Source organism: Jaculus jaculus, chromosome 2, assembly GCF_020740685.1.
Source record: "Jaculus jaculus isolate mJacJac1 chromosome 2, mJacJac1.mat.Y.cur, whole genome shotgun sequence".
Lineage (NCBI taxonomy): Eukaryota > Metazoa > Chordata > Mammalia > Rodentia > Dipodidae > Jaculus > Jaculus jaculus.
In genome coordinates this window covers 79751207-79769088 of record NC_059103.1, presented here as the reverse complement: position 1 = coordinate 79769088, position 17882 = coordinate 79751207, and the positions used below count along the sequence as shown (strand labels likewise).

At 33.3% G+C, this 17882-nt stretch overlaps 1 protein-coding gene across 2 annotated transcripts in view; it reads right to left on the bottom strand.

Annotated features, from left to right (window-relative positions):
* The window catches only part of Grid2 (glutamate ionotropic receptor delta type subunit 2), a 1510676-nt gene that overhangs the window by 1151439 nt on the left and 341355 nt on the right, over positions 1-17882 (bottom strand). The window lies entirely within an intron of this gene.

Below are 17882 nucleotides of genomic sequence, written 5' to 3'. Positions count from 1 at the left end.
TTGTTGTTGTCATTGAGTAGGAAATTGTATGGATACAACATATGTTAGTACCATCATTTACCTCCTCCCTGCCCTGATTCTGTTAAGGGCCCTCTTCTGGGGGATTGCTGGAATTTCTCCCAGGCTTGTGGGTAACGGAGGTTTGGGAGCATCAGTCACAGTCATTGTAAGAGGAGGAGGGGGCAATGCCTCTGGATATTCCCTTTCACTTGTGTTTCTCAGTCTTTCTACCCCCTCTTATGCAAAACTTCCTGAACAGTGGCAGGTGTGTTTTAAGTCTACTTTAGTATTGTGCTCTCGGCAGGTTCTGGATAGCATCTCATTTCAGCATTTATGTGACAGTGTCATAATAATTATGTGTAACTTTTACCACTTTCTATAGAAGGAGAAGTAACTTCAGAGATAATAAACTGATAACTTGAAATATCAGGACACAGTGGCAAATTGCTGAAAACTAGATCAATTGATTCAAGTTTGTGATATGATTACTGAACTATTTCAATAGCTGACAATTATCAAAATCACTCAAGCAAAACCACACAAATTTTAACCAATACTATTGACCTTAATATTTTTATATTAAGACAAAATTTTTATATTATAGACCAAAGCATTTATACATAAAAATTAACCTATCTATATAGATAAATAATGTATATATCACAAATATGATATAATGCATATGATAAATACATTACTTTAAAAATTATTTTCTTTGAAAAATAAAATCTATCTTCTATATATTTTTAATTTAAGCACTAATAATAATAATAATTCCACTTTAAACATGTAACACAAAATATTTTGTGAAAACACTCATTACTGAGTCATCTTAAATAAAAATGATTCCTAAAATATTATGAGAGAAGAGTTTCCAGTCTGCCTCTTTTACACGTTGAAGATATAATCATAAGACACTATTACTGGATCCATAAAAAGTTAGCTGGAGTATGAAAGTTGAATAAATAAGACTGAATTATTAAATATGATTGGCATGATGTTAATTGTCCTAAATAAAATGATAGATATATTTAAATATAAATAAATGATTTTATTTTGTTTTAGTTTCTGTGTGTGTGTGTGTGTGTTTGAGGTAGATTCTTACTCTACCCCAGGCTGACTAGGAATTCATTATGTAGTTTCAGAGTGGCCTTGAACTCACTGAGATCCTCCTACCTCTGCCTCTCAAGTACTAGTATTAAAGGTATGAGCCACCATGCCTGGCTCAGAAATTAGTTTTTAAATATGGTTGTAAAATAGATATTTATTTTGAAAACTGAAAGAATAAAAGTAAAATGTTGACAATATCACATAAGAATTTCATCTGTATCAAAGACAGGTTATTAGGGTTTTTGAATCTAAAAATAATGTTCAGGAATACTTCATAAGTATCCCTGCCAGATATTCTAAATTTCCTTCTATATCTTTACATAATATCATGGTATTTTATTTTCCTTTGCTGTATGCCTGTATTTGTAGGAACTATACAATATTTTGCCAAATGCTGCAGAGTGTAGTTATAGCTTAAAATCTTTGCAATTCATTGTGGAATCATTTGAATTCATAAATGGTATTGGGCAAGTAGCTAGATATTCCATATGCCAGTTCTTGTGCTTCTTAAAAGCACTAGCTTTGACCTTATTTCACAAATAAAGGACTTGAGGTTCTAATGGTACACTCAGCCTGTCTCATGGTCAGGAGGCAGAAGCAAGGGCAACCAAATCTTGGTCTCCTGGATTAGAGGTTGTGCTCTGAGTCTTCTATACACTGAGAGTTGTAAACACTAAAATGAGAAGAATAATAAGACTCTGAGGCTTTATATTGTATAGTATGATTGTGTGAGTGCATGTGAATGTATAAGCATGTTGGGGGGGTTAGCATGCCATAGATCACATGAAGATGTCAGAGGACAACTTCAAATGTCAGCCTTCATCTACCTCTTTGATTGAGGATTGTCTCTTGCTGTTTACTACTGAACTAGCCAGGTATCCTGACCTGTGAGCTTTCAGGGATTCTCCTGTCTCCACCACTCATCTTGCTGTAGGCACACTGAGATGTCTGTGAATTCTGAGGATCTGAAATCATGCACATATAGCAAACAGTTCATCCAGTGAGCCATCTCCACAGCCGTCTAAAGTATCTTTGATAGAAATCAACTATCTAGTGCACATACTTTTAAAAAAGTTAAAATAAGTATAAAATTAGTCAAATGGCAAGAAATATACAAATAATATGATATGACCTGGATAAGTAGTTTAGTTGGCCATATGCTTACTTTTGGGAAGACTTGGAATTAAACTCCATCAACACAAGATAAATATAAATAAATAAACAAATTATAAAATATGAAGAAGAAAAGAAAATGTCATAATAGGTATCAAAGTAAAATTCTATGAGTATACATGTTCATAAATCATAACATATATAAAACTTTTGGGAATTTTGATCCAAGGTTTGGTTTGCTTAGAGATAAAGACCATTTGTACAATTCCTACATTTTTGATTTGAGCTTACTTGATTATAAGAACTCCTATTTCCTTCATACCAGCCTATCTAGAATTATAACAACGAAATTACCATATTCGAGTCTCTTGAAAACATGAACATTTGAACAAATTTGGGTAAAATGGTAGCATATGGTAGAAAGGAAGAATTTTCACCATCATTATTCAATGTTTGCTACTCAGGATGGAATAAGATATTGTATCTCTGTTGAAAACCAGATTCTGAGTGTAAATTCTTTCTACAAAAGACACAAGTTAGATACATGGTTTGCAAGGTCTATGGGTGTGGTAGTTTGATTGAGGAATTTTATTCAAGCTTGTAACTTGATGTCACTGTGGGTGGAGCCTACGGTCCATCACCAAGGTATCTTTGGGTGAGGGTCAGTTTGGGGTTAGGTAAATTCCAGTGAAAGATATGCAGAGTGCTAGAGCTCTGCCTGGGGCTCCTGGCGTGGTGCTTGCTTATGGTGCTGATATTTCTCTCTTTTTGGTCCTGATAAAGTGGGCCTGCTACTTCTGCCATTATGGAACTTCTCCTGGATCTGTAAACTTCAATAAATCCCTTCCTCTCATAATGGTGTTTGATTTGGTGGTTCATCCCAGCTGCATGGGCCCGACTGAGATAACAGGACTTTAATGTCTTTGGCCTATCTGTTTTCCTTTCTCTACCAAAACAATCCATTTATTGTCCCAATAAAATATAAATGTTAAATATTATTTAAAACATTTGCATTTATTTTCAAGAAAGTAAGGCTATGTAGATTAAGTGATATGAAATTTAATCAAGCCAAGGGATATGTACTGAAGAAAAGGTTTACAGATTTACATGCATACATGGTGGAAAATATTCTCTGGTTATGTCTGTGAGAGATTTTCCAGATTCCCCTTGAAACTATAATCCAAAAATAAACATTTTCCTTCCTTAAACTGCTTCTGACTGGTATTTTGTCACACCAGGGAGAAAGTAACTGATACACATGGTATTTACTTTTATTTTAAAGATATATGGTATACCAGTGAATTGTCTGTGTGTTTTGTGGAACCTTACACTTAGGACACTGATACCTACCATCAATCTCTGACATAAAGCAAATAAAATCTTCTCTGAAAATTCAAAAACTTAAGCTAGAACATACCTGGCACACCTGGTATAAAAGGCTCTATGTTTTCTACTTTCAGTGTTCCAGGAAAAAAAAAAAAAAAGTATAGCATGTTAAGAAACTAGTTTAAAGAGCTTAAGTTTCATTGGCACTGTCAGAATACTGACAACAGCAATAAAGAACAGCAACAGGGGTGGAGACATGGCTTAGTGGTTAAGGCTCTCGCCTGCAAAGCCAAGGGACTCAGGTTCAAGTTCCTAGGACCAATGTAAGCCAGATGCACATGGTGGTTCATGCATGTGAAGTTTCTTTGCAGTGGCTAAAGGCCCTGATGCACAAATTCCCTCTCTCTCTCTCTCTCTCTCTCTCTCTCTCTCTCTCTCTCTCTCTCTCCCTCTTTCTCTTTCAAACCAATGAAATAAATAAAAAATAAAGTTTTTTTTTTAAAGAATAGCAACAAATATACCACCAACTACATATGGAAAATGCACTCAGTGAAAATTAAATGAAATGAAAGACAGAAAATATGAACTAGACATTTTAGAAGAAATAAGTTTAGAGCATAGAGAGTAAATATATACATATATGGACATATATGGAAGTATATACATATATATGTGTGTGTATACACACACACACACACACACACACACACACATATAGTATGATTAAAAGAAGAATGTATATATGAATGAAAGCAGAACTACTAATGAAATATATACTTGAAATTAAATCAGTAGGCTAAACAATAGATTAAACTGTACCTAATATATATAATTCAAGAATCCATATATTGTGAGAAAATATAAAAAAGTAGAAACAAAGAATTAAGAGACATATAATCAGGAATATCAAAGTAATTATTTAATCACAGTTTTGTAAGTAAAAAAGGGTAAGTATTGACTACCATTAAGATTTAAAGATATTTCTAGAATTGGAAAATACCCATTAATTCAAAAGAATAAATAAGTCTAAATGGCTAATTATCTTTCATAATAGAAATGCACACTCTCTTAAACACATATAATCAAAAGTTCTCTCACATTGGTTTTCTAATCTTCTATACTTGTGCAACTACAGTTATAACACAACTGCCAGTTTAGTAAACACATTAAAACAAAAAGATAATTATAGTATTATATTAAAACCAAAAAAGATATTGTTCTTTCTTCATAAAACCAAACTTTTACTTAACTGTTTCTGTATACTTCTCACCACATCTCCTCTTCATGTTTTTATTTATCTGAGTAAACCTTTTTAAACATCACAGCTTAATTCTTAAATGAAAGATGAATTCAGATGTCAACTTAAGAAGCAGCATATGTGAAATTAAAACTATTTAGATGTCCACATTTTATTTCAGGTGCTTGCATTTTTGTTACCCAAATGAACATTTTTAAAGTTATTTATTTAAAACCACTGTACAAGAAAAATCAGAGTGATAATTTTCTGTAACATTAAAGATTATATGTGTGAAAATTGTGTTTCATTTCTAATTTTATGTTGGTTATTATAATCAGGCTGTATTTTAAAACATGTGTTCAAGAACTGAGAAACCATGAAACGTTTTTCAAATTTCTCTTATTCTTTTTTTTTTAAATCATCTTCTTTTATTTGATTCTCAAGAAGTGATAGGAAAATACATAGCAAGAAAAGTGAAAACTTAAGATAGCTAGGTAATATTCAGGTTAGGTTTGTTCCACTGTGATGTGTGAAGTTAAATTTGCACCTGTCCTGTGAGCACTCCATGTTGGCAGGGAGACTGCAAGCTGAACTCACACACTTCACAAAGCTGCATTATCAACCAATAATACAACCTTTGACATGTCACCATTTCACAGAATTCTGAAGCCTTACAAAATGAAAACCACTAGCAAGTACAACTGAATAATTTAAGGACTCAGAGGGCAAGGACTTTCTCTTTCCCACAGTAGCAACTAACATGACATGACAGTGAAATATAACCATGGGAAATGGAGAGTTGTAGTTGGGGGTGGGGATTAAAGGGATCCCAAGTGCAAGGACCCTTGCACTTTTGATTTTGTGTTTTCTTTTCTTCCCTTTTTTATTTTACTTTGTTTTTTATTTATTTTTCAAAGCCCTGTAACTTACAAAAAGCATAATACTTGGATAATCCATGAAATATCTTAAGGTCATAGGAGATCTTTCGTGAATATTCTCTGACATTAAACTTGCTGATGACACACACTTGAGCAGCAGTTACGTACTTTTGCAGAGGAGCCAAAAAGGCTTCCACACTATGTCTTCCAGAGACAGCGATGAACAGAGCAGCCCTCAGAGTGCTGCCCTGGATCCCTGCCACTGAGCAATGGCAGCGGGTGATTCATGATATCCAGTGAAATAGTAATTCTCCCAGAAGCCGGCAGGCTCACAAACTCTAGGGATCTAATATTCAAATTAGGATTATTCATTTTATAAAACATCAAATATGCAAACATCCTGAAGATAGTTACTTTTATAATACATGAGAAAAGAGATGTAAGAGACAGTTAGTACAACACACCCAAGGTCTTTCAGACATCAGGTTTCAGTATCATTCTTCAATCATTAATTTATTCTTATCAAACCATTTGTTCAAAAATAAGAGTCACCCATAAACTACTCTATTATGTTACTTGTATAAACTTTGTATGTAAATATATTATTGAAAATTTAGTGGTCACATTACAGAAACTAATGCAAAATAGTGTTGACTCAACATGAGAATGATTTTTAGGGAATTACTGGCAGCAACATTATGTACTTCTGGTTATGGCTATAAAAGATCTTTTTAGCTGATTGAAAATGGTTCCAAAATGTTACTTTTATTGAAGAGTTTTATTTTCTCAGTAGATAAAATATGTTAAAATCATCTCAACTTTGGTAATAATTTTTTTACAAGTGAGAAGCATATATTTTAAAGTCTTTATTTTTCTTAAAATATATACTAATTTGGGCTGGAGAGATGGCTTAGCGGTTAAACGCTTGCCTGTGAAGCCTAAGGACCCCAGTTCAAGGCTCGGTTCCCCAGGTCCCACGTTAGCCAGATGCACAAGGGGGCACATGCATCTGGAGTTCACTTGCAGAGGCTGGAAGCCCTGGAGCACCCATTCTCTCTCTCCCTCTATCTGTCTTTCTCTCTGTGTCTGTCATTCTCAAATAAATTATATATATTATATAAATAAATTATATATATTATAATTATATATATGCTAATTTGTACAGGCATTTAAAAAAACTGTAGTAGAGTTAAAACAGCAGAAACTCACAAACTCCAAACTCCAAAGCCAAATGATATCTCGACAGAATATCTAGTATCATTTTAATAAATTTATTGGAAATGACAGGCAAATATGTTTCTATATTTGATTGAAGGACAAATAAGAAATAAAATGACTGGAGGGGGACAAAAGAGGAGTATATCCAATTAACAAACCTGTGGTGTGTGAGGTCAACTGAGAAGCAGCATTTATCTCAAGGGGACTTCAACAAAGTAGCTCCTTTCCTTTAACCAGGATAATTAGAAACCAAAGAGACAGTCAACCACATGAGGCTTGCTGAAATCTTTCTTACTTCTAGATAAGAAATGCTAAGTATGTTATGCCTGATGATTTTTACCACTGCCTCTATTTGTCTGGAAATTTCCTCCCAGACAACAACCAAGCACAACAGTTCAAAATAACTGGGCATTCTCACTCATATCCCTTATCATATCAATTTCCAGGAACTGGCCCTCTGACGTGGCAGAGTGACTGTGGGCTGGAATGAGACCTGGAAATGCGGCTCTCAGTGTGAGGACAGCTTCTTTACTGCAGCTGCCAACACTTAGTCTAACTCCCTGAATGACTGAAATCTCTCCATGTCTTTCTGCAGGCATGCATATGAACTAAAATTCAATTTTAGATAGTGCTTATGCTGCAGTGCTAGATCACTCGTGTCTGTCTTGATTATGAATGTCTGGGAAAAAAAAATGTTTGGTTGGCTCATCCTTTTCTGTTTCCACTATTCTCTAAGATATTTTTCTTGTACCCTAAAGCTCCTCCGTCATATCAACGATGCATGAGTGTTTTTGGCCCATGCATAAATTTGACTATTTTCCTTTCATGTAGCCTGAACTTCATAAATTGGTGTTTATCCAGATAATGGTTTAGACGGTTATTCAGTATTAGAAACGTTTGAGTATTTCTTCCTGTGTATGTATTTCTAGACTTTCCTCTATATTTTTATAGTATCGTAAGGAGGTATCTTGGTTGTACCTGAATAAAACATGAATTTTTGAAGTGCAAAAGGGCGTGTGTGCCAATAAGCTAGAATGTTCAGCAAATGCAGTACTTTGTGGAAGATGTCTCTGGGAATTTTAAGGGCACCCTAGGAACAATAAAATTGCAATGTTCAGCTCTTCCATATTTCTGCTATGTCACTTTGGAAAATATTAAAAATGCAAATTAAAAATTTGTAGTGAATGAATAAAACATAAGTCTTCCTTGTGCTCTATAAAAACATAGATGATGGTGAAATCAGAGAGATGTGAGATAGACTTGTACTTATCTAGCTCACCTCAGTAGAGTTCATCATTTCAGAACATAGTTAAAGAACATACCTTGTAATGTATTTAATAAATACAATTTTCATGCATGGATTTTAATCTATGCATATTATGATATTTAAAAAAAATTAAAAGACATTTAGTTAGTCAGAAGCTATGCACAATAATGATTATTCAATACACCTAAAACATCAAAGTAGAAGATAAACATAATACAAGCTTTACTACTGATACTTAAGTGACTTTTTTTTGAGTCATAAAATAAGTTCTGTCATTTTTCATCACTTGAAAAATAATGATCATGACTAGAGCGATGGTTTGTTGGTTAAATTGTTTGCCTATGAAGCCTGATGACCCTGACTCAATTCCCTAGGGCCCACATAAGCCAGACGCACAAGGTGGCACATGCCTTTAGAGTTCATTTGCAGTGGCTAGAGGCACCGATGTGCCCAATCTCTCTCCCTCTCTCTCTCTCTCTCTCTCTCTCTCTCTCTCTCTCTCTCTCTCTCTCTCTCTCCCTCTCTCTTTCTCTCTCTCATTGCCTCTTTCTTTCCTTCACTCTCAAATAAGTAAATCTGCTTAAAACATAATGATAAGTTGAAAAAAGTAGAAAACAGAAGAGAGAGAGAAGGCATAAAGATACAGAGATTATGGAATTGGGGTATTTATTACTTGAAGTGTTATTATTACATGTAGTTTAACATGAACTTTTCTGTTGTACAAAATAATGAAGTCATTTCTTCCTTCTCAGCTTCCACTTTCGTTCATGTCCCCTACATATGACATTTATATTTCCCACATATGCCTTCCCTGTGTTTGAACAGGCATCACTTTTACCTTTAGTGGCTAAGTCCCCAAATTGCACATGAATTTCTATGAAGATACCGAGGGGGAAAAAAAGTTTAAATTGGTTAGCTTGGGAGGATGAGAATTTCCCAAGTGACACAAACTCATGTCCCTCTCAGTTCCTGTCCATCTTTGTCACTGCATTAGAGTGCATGACTTCTGCTGTAGGAGATGGATCAGACTAAATTCTAAATGTCTTTTGTCATATGGCAGTGGGATCTCTCTGTCTTTTACATGAAGGCATTGAGTGCTATGAACTTTCCCCTGAGAACTGCCTTCATTGGGTCCCGTAAGTTTTGGTACGATGTGTTCTCATTGTCATTAAAAGCTAATTATCCAAATCTACTCATTACATTAATTATTTGAGTGTATGATGTGTGGCCATAGTATTGAATTCCTGAGAAAAGAATAAGTTAAAAATTGTAGACAAAATAAAAATAAATATCTAGGGCTGGAGAGATGACTTAGCATTTAAGGTCCTTGCCTATATAACCTAAAGACTCATGTTTGATTCTCCAGGTTCCACATAAGGCAAATGCACATGGTGGTGAATGCATATGGAGTTTGTTTGCAGAGGCTAGAGGTGCTGGTGTGGCCATTCTCTTTCTCTCTCTCTCTCTCTCTGTCTAATGAATAAAAAATATATAAATAAAATATTTATTTTTTAAAAAATCTCAATTTTAAAGGAAGCAAGGGTAAAATGATTTATACATTCCCCATTATAAATTATTTATTTAGAAGTCTAAAGCACAAATAAGTATTTTTTTTAGCTGTCTAGGATAATAACCTGTCCCAAATAGCAACTATACATACCAACAATGATAGACATTTTAGGATTACATTGATGCTTTAAAGTACAAAGTCTTCAAACTGAAATCATTATTCAATATTGTATACATGAAAAATATTTGAAATACTTAATGTGAAAGACACACATCTTATATATAACAAAAACATTCATTACTTTTTTTTAAATATTTTATTTTTTTATTTATTTACTTGAGAGAGAGAGAGAGAGAGAGATACAGAAATAGGCAGGTAGACAGAGAGAATGGGCGCGCCAGGGCCTCCAGCCACTGCAAACAAACTCCAGACGCGTGCGCCCCCTCGTGCATCTGGCTAACGTGCGTCCTGGAGAATCGAGCCTTGAACCGGGGTCCTTAGGCTTCACAGGCAAGCGCTTAACTGCTAAACCATCTCTCCAGCCCTCATTACTTTTAATAACTACTTAATTAGGAGTTTTCAGCCTATTAGATATCAAGGCATATTTGTGAATGATTATGCAAATTCACAGGAGTTGGGAGGCAGGAAAATACTATGCACAAAATATTACATATCTAATGACTTTCAAAAGTTTTGAAGATAGGCATTTAAAGTGCTCATTTGTTAACATTTTCTATTGCAGCTAGGAGAAAATATAATAATAGATTATTTATAAATATAAGGGTAAATGCAAAAATTTGGTACTTAATTATTAAACTTCACATCACTTTTTAAAAAATTCCTAACAAAATATATTTTTTATTAACTTTAACAGGAAAAGTTAAATATAGATGGAGAACAAAATAAAGTGGGTAGGTATGAGTAGAATTTTTCACCCATAATTTAAATTTAAAAATTGTTTTGAACAAAAATTATAATATTGAAGGCAATAGTGATACTTTTTTGTAACAATCACCGAATGTCTAATGAGAAAAAAAATATGATGTCAATTGCAAAATTCATCCATACTGGTTGAGAAAATCAAGTGTGTTGTTGAAATCTCAAGTAATTGTATAGCTCAACCAACCAACATTTAATCCTTTGCATTCTGTTACATTATCAATAAATGCTTGACCACCAGTTATTCCAAACATGGGCTTGCTTTTACTTTTCTTACTGCTGTTGAATTTATGCATGACAGATCTATTTTTTAAATTTTTAAAATATTTAAATAGTTTTAAATATTTTCTTTCCTACCAAAATCAGTTTCATTTTAATAAATTCTAGATATATTTCAAACTTGTAAAATTAAAGATTGGAGTACTGTACAGGAACTCTTGACTTCAAAAAGAAAGAAACTTGTGAAAAGCAGGAGATAAACATATTATCTTACTTAACCAGGATATGACAGAATATATGAAAAGAATTTTTGAAGCTTGTTTCAGTTTGCAATTACATTGCATAGAAGACTTTAATTTCACACACGTTAATTCCCTTTGATTGTAATACAGGTAGCATAATTTAGTAAAGATAGATAACATTACTTCTTATTTTTTCATATCCTATGCAATGTGTTATTTCCATATCATTCTTTTTAATGCTGAAATCTATTAAGAATAATATGCTCCTTAGAAAAACTACCTAAGTATTAGTGGCATAAATATTTACTTTTGGTTTTGAGTAACACAATTTTCTTTCTCTTAAGAAATTAAAGGTTTAGCTGTGCATGGTGGTGCACACCTTTAATCCCAGGACTCAGGAGGCAGAGGTAGGAGGATTGCCACGAGTTCAAGGTCACTCTGAAACTCCATAGTGAGTTCCAGGTCAGCCTGGGCTACAGTGAGACCCTAGCTTGAAAAATGAAGAAAAAAAAAAAAAAAAGAAAGAAAGAAATGAAAAGCTTAGTGTGTTAAAACCAAGACCTGTGTTGACTACAGTATTAGAAAACAGTTTCAGTAATTGAGCATAAAATATTTTGGAAGAAACCAAGAGGGAAATCAAACCAACACATCAGGCTAAGGAATGCTTTGCTACAGGTGAAGTTTTCTAAGAAAATGACACACAAGCAGTATTTGCAGTGTCACATTTCATAGGTCAAAACATGAAGAAAGAAAAGCAAAACATTCTTCAAAGAAAATTAAAGCTAGGTTTCAAGTGAAAGTTGAGGCAAGATGTTAAGCTTCAGAATCTGAGTAATTCATTATGTGAGCAACAGGATATTGAGAGAAATTACTGCAAAATGGAAAAATGAGTAATATAAGCATCAGGGTCACCCTTTTTAAATGTTCTGCTCATTGAAAACACATGTAAGCAGAGCAGTAGGAAATGGCTAACTATCTTGAGCAGTAATTTCCTTATAGCTATAATCTATAAAATGACAGATGTCTAGACCCAAGATTTCACAGCATGAACTAGGATAACATTAAACATTTGAAAATGTTTCCAACACAAATGAAACAGCATTTTATCACCATGTTACAATCTCCCGAGCATGGGAATGATTTTAAGAATACTTTACAATGGATTGCTACCAGCATTACACTCAAAGTTTGGAAATACTGGGATAACAGGCAGTGTAATGCCTCTTGCCACAAGACATCAGTATTTTTACTCATTCACCATGCTCTTCAATGTGAAGAAGAAGTACAATAGAATATACACTTTTTAAAAGATGAGCTTCAAATTCTAATGATCTGATACTGTTACTAAAATCTAAATCTCAAATACTTATATATGTCTAGAATACCTTTCCCCAAATATACACTATAAGGTTTATACCTTTTTCTTTTCATCACCTTCTTCGTAAATCATTAAAAACCCATGGCAGGTTTCCTGGGTATTTACAGACAAGAAATTGTGACTGACAGCAAGAAGTATATTATATCCAGTTCGATTTCCACCTCCTTCCCCTTTGCTCCAACACCTTCCTGGAAAATGCTAGTGCTTAATTGAATAACTGGTGGGTGTTACATGGGAAACATTTTGAAGTGATTCCATAGTTATATTCATATATATATACATGAACAAATGTACTGTGAAGCATGGAAATAATTATGTGTACTAAATATATGAAGTTGGAGCATCTCACAGAACACTAATATTAGTGAATGTCTCTAGAGATTAGAGTATACCAGGTCTCCAGATTCTGACACCCATAAAGTTTGCTTATTGAAGGGTATAAAACCAACTTTTCCTTAGGACTTATAAAATAAATTTCCCCAATGTTTGATGAATTACTATTTACAAATAACAAATATTTTTCCTATTTCATAAATCTGTACTGATCCACAGAGGGAGGGTAAAATTATTACCACTCCAATGTTATACACATTTTGAGCATTTATTATAATTAGCAAGCACTGCCATTTTGATGTACTTTAATATTTAATTTTAAAAAAATGCTAATTAAATATCTCTAATGAAACATAGAAAAGGGTTGGAGGGATGGCTTATTGGTTAAGATGCAAGCCTGCAAAGCTAAAGGACCCAGGTTTGCTTCCCCAGGACCCAAGTAAGCCAGATGCACAAGGTGTCATTGGTTTTGGAGCTCCATTAATTTGGCTTTTAAATTTTCCCATGATTCTTTATCCATGATCCCTTGAATTCTTGCATATTTTATTATTTTGTTAAACTACTGTTCTTATATTACTTGATCATTATGGGGAATCATCAAAATCTAAGCTAAATGATAAACCATTCAAGAAAAGTGTTACATAATCTTATAATACTTTGGAAATGCTATTGACTGCGGTTACATTTTGAGTTTACCCTGATTTCCATTCTCTGCACCATAAAAATAGCATTGCTGGGCTCTGTTTCTACCAGTGTCTTCCAAGACTGTGAATCATTATATTATACATCCTCTCTAGTCACTCTGGGCTCTCTCTTCTGTTGGTTTACTTGGGCATATATGAGGGGTGTCATTATTTACCCTTGATAAAAAACTTTTTCTATATTCAATTGTTTACAGGCTAAAATCAGATTACACAGTGTCCCAGGATCTTTGGTTCCCATAACTTATACCTGATATTTGACAATAAAAGATTAAGTATGAAAAATTTTAAATTATCTGTTATCACCACTGAATAAACAAATACATTCTACACCAGTTTTATTAATAGATATTCCCAGACTAAGTGGCATTCTTGGCATTAATGAACTGCTCTTGGTTGTCCTATGGCTTAGTCCCTGAATTCACATGAGTTGTTGAATTTCTTATTTTCTTGAAAGCTCATCTATGCACAAATATCTTTAAGTTGTATGAAGTATTTTAGTTGCTTTTTTTGTAAAGTATAATTTAACTAGATTTCCATGTTGCCAAGAATCTGATTTCTATGTAAATTCTGTAAAATACAACAACAGGATGCAAATAAAAATTGAAACATAAATGAAATGACAGATGAAAATTAAGACAATCTGGGAATGTATAATGAAGACTTTTGAGGATTATAGTTCATTAATTATTGTTTTGTTTATTTTATTTTTTTGGTTTAGCTTTTTATCACATTTTGTGTAATGTGGTGTGTGTGTATGTGTGTATGTGTGTGTGTGCACATGTGTTGTTTTGCACTATTCACTGAGCTATGGTGATGAATACCCTCCCTGTTGGTGGCTAGAGTTAGATGTTAGGTGTCCAGCTCATGCTCTCTTGACTCCAGTCTTGTTTGTAACTGGAGTCTCTTTCTAATTCAGGAACTATTTTCACAGTCTCCAATAACTCTTATGTCTCCAGTGTTACAGCTGAGCATGGCCATACCCAGTTGTTTGTGTAATTTCTAGATTCAAATTCTGGCAGTTTCAGGACATCTCAAACCCCATATTTTCACAGGAAGAACACTTAAATGCTGAATCATCTCTCCAGTCCTTGATTTAGTTTTTTGGGCAGTATTTCATTCTATGGTCTAGGATTACCTGGGAATAACTGAGTAGTTCATGCTGACCTAGAACTCACAGTATGATGCTGAAAGTATAGGAATGAAATAAAATACCCACATAACTTTCTATATTTCCCAAATGCACTCTGGGACTCATAAATAACACTGGAAAAGAAAAATAAATGCAGCTTTAAAATAATTCATCCTACCATACTGTATCAATCTATGTGAGGCATTTATAAAGCTTTTTACTTATTAGCCCATCTACTACCCACAGCAGGTTTCTGAAGTAACCAATAACCACTTATATTTCTGAAATTAGATATTTAGATATGAAAAAAATAAATTTTATAAAGTTAATACATGAAAGAGGTGAGTTTAGTGCTGGCATTCATGCTATAATGGCTATGTTTTGGCCACTGTGTGTTGCTATTGCTCAAAGAAAATTGAAGCAACTACTTTGGTTTTGGTTTAAATAGCCCTTATTAAGGGCAACTATCTGATACTCCCATTCTGGACCCTAGTTATTCTACTAATTATCTTTTTGATCTTCAGCGACTCATTCTCTCAGACTTCATTTTCTAACATAAAATTGGAGATTAAAACTAGATTGATCTCTGAGGATATTCCAACTCTAAGGTTATGTGATAGCACAGTCACATTAGATAATTTTTTTTCTTAACCACCATGAAGTTGGAGATGACCTTTAACTGAAATCTTAATGGGAAAAAAAATTCTTAATTTAGAAGAAAAAATATATACCAAACATTACAACATAGAAGAATCTCAGAAATCAGTATGATATTTTTAGTTTTCTAACTTATCAACAACATAAGTAAACAAATAGTAAGCTGATTATTCATAATATAAAAAGTTTGTCACAATGTCAAAAATTCATTAGTTTGATAAAGGCATATTTACAAGACCTGTCAATAGAAAAATATACTTTATAGCCACCACTAAAGAAAGGAACAAAATGAGCTGAGAAAACCACAATTTGCCATAATCAAACTTACTTCTTCAATCATAAATTCATTTTTTTAAAACTTTCAATTTATATATACATATGTTCTAACTTGTCATTTTTTATAAAAAGAAATTCCAGCCAATGTAGATTGCTATATGTATAATTGATATTCAGTAACTTTGGCATGACAATAATTTGTAGGTGGAAAACCAAAGAGAATTAAAATAATTTAATACATTCCTTATATTAAAGACTTATCATGGTCTTATTTGAATACACATTTTTATTAAGAACCCCTCACACATCAGCCAAGCCACAGCTAAAACCAGAGGAATTGAAGAGATAAGCATGAAAGCTGTTTCCATGCTGATACTGAAAATCAGCACCAGGGTGAAGGAGACAGACTGTGGATATACTCAACACCTACCAACACAGGGACCCACAGGCTCCTAAGAGCTCATCACTAAAGTAGACTTAATACTCACCCACCATGGCTCAGGCAACTTTGCAGAAGAAGGGGTGGAAAAGATTGTAAGAGCCACAGGTTGAGACAAATGCCCAGAGGCATTCCCTTCCCATGAAAATAACTGACTTCTGTTCCCAAATGCATAAACTACAACCACATGGTGAATACCTACAGCCGCACTGAGGAGTGTCCCTAACAGAATGGGGGAAGAAATAAGGAAAAATAAAGTACCAACACATGATGTATCCATACAAAATATGATATTAATAATAATAATAAAGAAAAAGTTCAGACTGGAAAGATGGCTTAGCAGTTAAGGCGTTTGCCTGCAAAGACAAAGAACCTTGGTTCAATTCCCCAGGACCCAAGTAAGCCACATGAACAAGATGGCATATGTATCTGGAATTTGTTTGCAGAGGCTGAAGGCCCTGACATACCCATTCTCCCATTCTCTCTCTTTCTTCCTCTCTCTGCCTTTTTGCTTTCTCAAATAAATTAATTAGTTAAAAGAAAAAAGAAAAAAAAAGTCTGAATGAAAACTTCATTCATGACTTTCTGATATCAAATCTATACTTAAAAGTGTTTTGAAAATAAGTTCAGTATGAGCATCTCCTAAAGGTATTAGTTTTCAGGTTGTGTCCAATTCAAAAATAGTAATATCCTTAAAATCGACCAATATGGCCACTGACCACTCCAGAATCTAATATCTAATATTACCTTTATTTGACAAAGATCACATGGATTAATTGGTATTAATATCAAATTGGGAATATAAATTTATATCTTTATAGGTGAAAACTTCTGAAACATTGTTCTGTTACTTATAAGTGCACAAGGCATTTATCATTGCTTTATGGCCATTTGTGCATGGATTCATTTATTTTCAGTAGTTTGGCAGAAATGAAATGATGGATGATCATATTCCATAGCTTTTTGGTACTGGCTAAATGTCATTTGTATTAGATGCTTTTGCCCAGTTCTTATTTAAAAAATATAAAACCTTTTAGTTTCAAGGAACAAATTCTAAATAGTTCTGCCTATTATTATACTATTCATTTTACATATGGTAAGATTGAGGCTCATGTAGAGTTAATATGTACAGGTAAATAAATTATTAAATGATGATATTATTACTGATGTTAAGTCTTACATACTAGAACTGAGCCTGTATTTTTGTGAAACCTAAGAAATTTTCATATAGGGGTCATATTACTTTTATTGAAACACATCAGAATAACAGCTTTGTGATAAGTATGTATGGCTGAAAATGAATTAGTATTTTCCAAATATTAAACACAAATTTAATTCATACTATGTGGCTCTATTTTGACAATGTTACAGTGAAATACCTATAGATTATGAAAACAGTGTAGGAATTTTATCTAAACTAGATATAGCAAAAATTAACATTAAAATATGTTCAGTAGCTTAAACAACTTTAACCAAGGCTATACTAATTTGCAATATGCTATTTCATAGCTTGCTTTATGATAATTGAAAAACCTGAAAGCATCAAGAATATGGTACAGCCTGAAGTAGTATATACCTGAAATCTAAATACTTGGGAGGCTGATAAGAGTAGACTGTGAGAACAACGTTTTTATGAGTATTAGAATGACAGCTTGTTCCTCAAAATAAATATAAAATAAAATTATTATGGTATAAAATTTGAGTTCTAGTCATAAATATTTTTAAAAAGGACATTCATGGAAAAACTATGTTGTAATTCAATAGAAGCAATTCTCACATTCGCTGGAGACACAGCAGTGTGTGTGTGTGTGTGTCTATGTTTGTGTAAATTACAAATACTACACCTATTGGTATGGCAATTTTCATAGGGTAGTTATAATAGTATTTAAAAGAAAATCTTTCAACAC